At 48.1% G+C, this 5410-nt stretch overlaps 1 long non-coding RNA gene across 1 annotated transcript; it reads left to right on the top strand.

Moving 5' to 3' along the window:
- The first annotated feature begins 1982 nt into the window (after window positions 1–1982).
- On the top strand, window positions 1983–2487 carry LOC111728686. Its single transcript, XR_002775908.1, has 2 exons — window positions 1983–2061; window positions 2294–2487. It is a non-coding gene; the product is annotated as an uncharacterized LOC111728686 (long non-coding RNA).
- The last annotated feature ends 2923 nt before the right edge of the window (window positions 2488–5410 follow it).

The following is a 5410-nucleotide window of genomic DNA, read 5'->3' as shown; positions in this document are numbered from 1 at the left end:
GTCACCCTGGATAGAGTGCTGTGGCATCACAGCTCACAGCAACTTCAAACTCCTGGGCTAAAGCGATTTTCTTGCCTCAGCCTCCCAAGTAGCTGGGACTACGGGTGCCTGCCACAAGGCCCGGCTATTTTTTGGTTGTAGTTGTCATTGTTGTTTGGTGGGCCTGGGCTGGATTTGAACCTGTCAGCTCAGGTGTGTGTGGCTGGCACCTTAGCCACTTGAGCTACAGGTGCCAAGCCCAGAACCAGAATTTGGACAAAGCTCCCCCATACTGTCCCTCTCATGGGGGATAAGTGAAGGAATTCAAACCTTGCCTCCTGTCTCTGCAGCATACTGGGAAGGCAGACATGGGTGTTGTGAGGGTGGGGATTTGGGTCAGGGTGAGTGTCAGGACCCTCTACCATGGCTCACTTCCTTCTTTCCACTTACCACTTCGTGTGACGCAGGAGCTTGGGGGAAAGCCAAGAGATTAAGTAATGATTACCATCTCTTCCGTCAGCCTGGGATTTCCCAGGCATGGGCCTTACCTAGAGGCCAGTAGGTAGGAGGGCAGCTCCACCCTACCCCAGGGCAAGCGTAAAACCAAGCAGAGGCTGCACCCAGCAGACTGCGGCCAGGCAAGATGGAAGGCATCACAGTGGCTGGGCTGCTACTGCTCTTGGGTCTGCCTTGGGTCGAACCTAATTCCTGGACCAAGAGTGCCAGACTGAGTCATGCTGAGGCTCTGGACATAGCCATCAACAACTTTAACAACCAGTCAAATAAGGAATATGCCTTCTGGATTCTGGAAGCTAAGTCCCAGCCAGACTGGGTGAGAAGGACCAGTGCTCAGGGCACAGCCCAACCCAGCCAGAATTTCCTAGGCAGAGTGCTGGGCTATGGGCTCTGCTGCCCCAATGGGCTGGGGAGCCTTAGGAAGGCCCTCTCACCTCTCTGGGACTCTGTTTCCCCATCTCAAAAGATTACATCACCTTGAGCAGTGCTTTGCACTTTTCTGAAGGTTTTTCCAGCTGATGTGATAGGTGACATGACAAGTAGAAATAGCACCAGATGTGGCAATAATGTGGACCTGGCTTTGAGTCTTTCTCTGCCACTCTTACCTATGTGGCCCTATCTAACTTGGTCCCCTTCTCTGTTTTGTTGTTGTTGTTGTTTGTTTATTTGTTTTTTGTTTTTGAGACAGATTCTCACTATGTTGCCCTGGGTAGAGTTCTGTGGAGTCACAGCTCACAGCAATCTCAAACTCTTGGGCTTAAGTGATTCTCTTGCCTCAGCCTCTCAAATAGCTGGGACTACAGGTGCCTGCCACAATGCCCGGCTATTTTTTGATTGTAGTCATCATTGTTGTTTGGCTGTCCTGGTCTGGATTCAAACCCACCAGCCTTGGTGTATGTGGCCAGCTCTATAACCACTGTGCTATGGGAGGCCAAGCCCTGACTATTTTTTCGTTCCAGTTGTCATTGTTGCTGAGCTGGCCTGGGCAGGGTTCAAACCCACCAGCCTCAGTGTACCTGGCCGGCATCCTAACCACTGAGCTACCAGGGCACCGAGCCTGGTCCCCTTCTCCAGACCTCAGTTTGGAGCTGGTAGATGGTGATAAGGGTCTTTCCAGGCCCTGACTTTCCCACCTGTTGCTGCATGCTCTCTGGGTACCCTTCACAAATGGACCTGCTGTGGAGGGCTTAGTTCCTATTGTCTCCTTGCTTGACAGGACCCAACCATTTCAAAACCACAGTTGCTGCTACTCACCATCAAAGAGACAAAGTGCAAGGTGGAGGACTTCACCCCTGACCAGTGTCCCTTCAAGGACAATGGAGTAAGGTTCTCAGACCCCATGCCCGTCTTAAAGCTGTAGGGTGAATACCTGGCTCTGTTCTTTAGCTATGTCTGCAAAAGGAGCCCAGTATTTGCTATGGCACATTGGGGGCCCTTGAGTAAGTGTCCATGGCCTAAACTTATTCTTCTCCTCCACAGCAAGTGAAGAACTGCCAGGGGTACTTCAATGCTGGTGAGAAGTACCCCAGAAAGATGGTTGTCTGCAAATCCCAAAAACTTGCAGGGGTGAGCGAACCACTGGAGAGGAGTGGAAGGTAGAGGGGTAGAGATGGAAGCCAGTGCTGGGAGGCTTCAGAATAAAGGACAAGGGCTGGAGGGCTGAAGGACTGGCCTCCTGGCCAGCCTAGGGCATATCCTTGCAGCCAGTCTCTTCTGAAGACCTTAGGCAGGACCATCCTAATCTCTCAACCCCCCAGCCCTGGATAAAGCTAATTCTCTCTGACTCCCCCTTCTCTAGACTATGCGAACTCGCAGAGGCATAAGGAACTTCCTCAAGAAATGGCACTCTCCAAAGAAGTCAACCTGAAAGCATGCAGCCAATACTTTCTGAGATGGCTCTGAGCATCTCTGCTGACCATTCCTCTCCTGCACTCACCCAAACTATCCACTGTGGACAGCTCCAGTCCAGCCCAATAAAATTCCAGCTCAGAACCTGTTTAGTGTCCTCCTTCCTCTGATGCCAAAGGCAGAACCACTGGAGAAGGCCAAGACTCAGATGCTGCCTTTCCTTATACCTTGTCTCTGCCCCAGACCAGCGTTCTCTATCTCCCCCTAGGTCCTTGGCCTTGCTCTCTAGCCATCCTTTTTATTACTGCCAGGGGAGGTTATTAAGGGCCAGGTCACCTGGTTTAAGTTACAGGTGGACCTGGAACTGGAACCTCACAGAACTGATTGTACTGATACGTAGCCCTGAGGTGATGGTGCAGCTGCGGTGGTAAAGCCACTCTAGTTCAAGTGTGACCAATGGTGCCCCTACTTCAGAAGAATTCATAAGGGAGGGTGGCAAAGGCCACAGCATCAGAGGAATCTGGAAGGGAGAGTGCCAGGGCCAGGGGAATGGCTTGAACAAAGGCATGGTGGCCAAAGGACTGTATGAGGAGACAGAAGGGGCAGAAAGTATTGAAAAAACAGTGGCAGTGGTCCCTAAGAGACTCAGTGGGGGCCCAGCTGGGACTTGTTCTGAGTCTGAGCAGGTCATAGCAGATAGGTAGGTGAAGAGGCTGCAGAGGGTGGGGCTCCCAAACTCCAGAAGGAGTCTAGGACAAAATTAGGTCCAGCTAGCCTAGGACACCACCCAAGACAAGGGAACCAGGGACACCAGAAGAAAATTAACTGGACCAAAAGAAAAGGGAACTGGACAAAATATCTCCCAGAGCCAATAACCAAACAACAATTTTCTAAATGACCCATTCATACAATTGATCAAATTTACTGATTTGTCCAAAACATATATCCTATAACTATGTGGATCATGGGGAGACCCTTGGAGGACTCAGGATTCCAGTGTTCCAGGGATTCCAAACCCTCCTATGTTCTCAGCTCCCACCCTCATTTTTCTTTTCTTTCTTTCTTTTTTTTTTTTTTTTTGCTATGAGCTATCACCCTAGGTAGAGTGCCATGGCATCACAGCTCACAGCAACCTCCAACTCTTGGGCTTAAGCAATTCCCTTACCTTAGTCTCCTAAAGAGCTGGGACTACAGGCACCCACCACAACACCCGGCTATTTTTTTGTTGTAGTTGTCATTGTTGTTTAGCCTGGGATGGGTTTGAACCTGCCAGCTCCGATGTATGTGGCTGGCACCCTAGCGGCTGAGCTATAGGTGCCAAGCCTCTCCCCACAACTCCCCCCTTTTTTTTTCCAACTCCCCATTTTTCAATCTCCCTCTTTCAAGTGTCACCACCGAAGGTTATATTCCTATTTGCTCAAATTGATAATAAAGATAAATAAAAACAGGTCTAGTTAAAGTGCATATACATCTTCAAAATGCTCAAACCATCTTTTGTTACATGAATTGCTATAAATTTTTGGTTAATTGGTACATTTGCTAGATAGTGTTCTTAAAATACTGAAATGAAGGTATATCAGAAAATAACTCAATAACTTTCAAGAGAAATCAAATAAACTAATATGTCATGTATAAAGAGCTAAATTTTTATTGTACAGCAAAGAAGAATATGTTTACTGTCTATATGGAAAAAAGAAATCCATAAGAATAAACTCCCCCTTGCTCAGCGCCGATAGCACTGTGGTTACAGCACTAGCCACATGTACCGAGACTGGCGGGTTTGAACCCGGCCTCGGCCAGCTAAACAACAATGACAACTGTTGGGCTGTACCCCTAGCTCAGCGGCTAGGGCACTGGCCACAGACAGGCTGGTGGTTTTGAATCCAGCCCTGGCCCTGCTAAACAACTATAACTGCGACAACAACAGAAAAAAATAGCCAGGCATTGTGGTGGGCGCCTGTAGTCCCAGCTACTTGGGAGGCTGAGGCAAGAGTTGGAGGTTGTGAGCTGTGATGCCAGAGCACTCTACTGAGGGCAACATAGTGAGACTCTGTGTCAAAAAATAATAATAATAATTCCCCAAACTCAGAGTTCAACCTCTTTATGCATGCCTGTGAAGTGTTACTATCAAAATCATGTTCATAAGAATACATAAGAATGAAGGAAACAAACTTTTAGTAACTTTGGTAAATTAAGATATTTAATCCTCAGCCATTAGACTGTTCCTGCAAGAGGGCAGGGCTTAGGCAGATTATGCAGATTCCACCACTTTCTCTGGTCCTTAGGATCACATCCTGATCACTGAGATCTCCCCTTGCTCCCTGGGATCTCCCCTTCTTCCAGGGATCTCTCTCTGACTCCTGGGATCCTTCTCTGTTTTCTGGGATCTCTCCTTGCTCCTGGGAGCAGATGTTCCTGGCTCCCAATGCTCTCAGGGATGGTTATCACTTTATCTGAATTGCTCAGCAGGTGACCTTATTTGCGACTAGTCATTGGCTAATCTGAGGGGCAGTCTCTGAGCCTCTTTGACCCTTGCATGTCTAGTCTTCTGTGGCAGCCTGTGTCTTAGCTGTAGCAACATACATGGAAATACAGAGTTGCCATCAAGTTAAAAGTTCTGGGTTTTCTACTGACTCAGCCAAAATTGGAGCTGATTTGGAGAGGGGTCTTGTGTTCTCTGTGGTGGTCTCTTCTAGTAATTTCACTGAAGTGTCTTGTGAAATGACAACAGAGGGTTAATGGTTTTTCTTGTTTGTTTTTTGTTTATTTGTTTTAAGACAAGAGTCACTCCGTCTCTCTGGGTAGAGTGCCAGGGCATCATAGTTCATACCAACCTCAAACTCTTCAGCTTAAGAGATCCTCTTGCCCCAACCTCCTGAGTAGCTTGAACTACAGGCTCATGCCACAAGAAGGCTAGTTTTTCTGTTTTTAGTAGAGACAGGGTCTCACTCTTGCTCAGGGTGGTCTTGAATTTCTGATCTCAAGCAATACACCCATCTCTGTCTCCCAGAGTGCTAGGATTACATACAGGTGTGAGTCATCATGCCCAGGTAAGAGTTAAGTTTTA

Source organism: Otolemur garnettii, unplaced genomic scaffold (genome assembly GCF_000181295.1).
Source record: "Otolemur garnettii isolate 467f Iridium unplaced genomic scaffold, OtoGar3 scaffold00179, whole genome shotgun sequence".
Lineage (NCBI taxonomy): Eukaryota > Metazoa > Chordata > Mammalia > Primates > Galagidae > Otolemur > Otolemur garnettii.
Note: the sequence above shows the minus strand (reverse complement) of the source record. Positions and strands in the feature narration are given on the sequence as shown.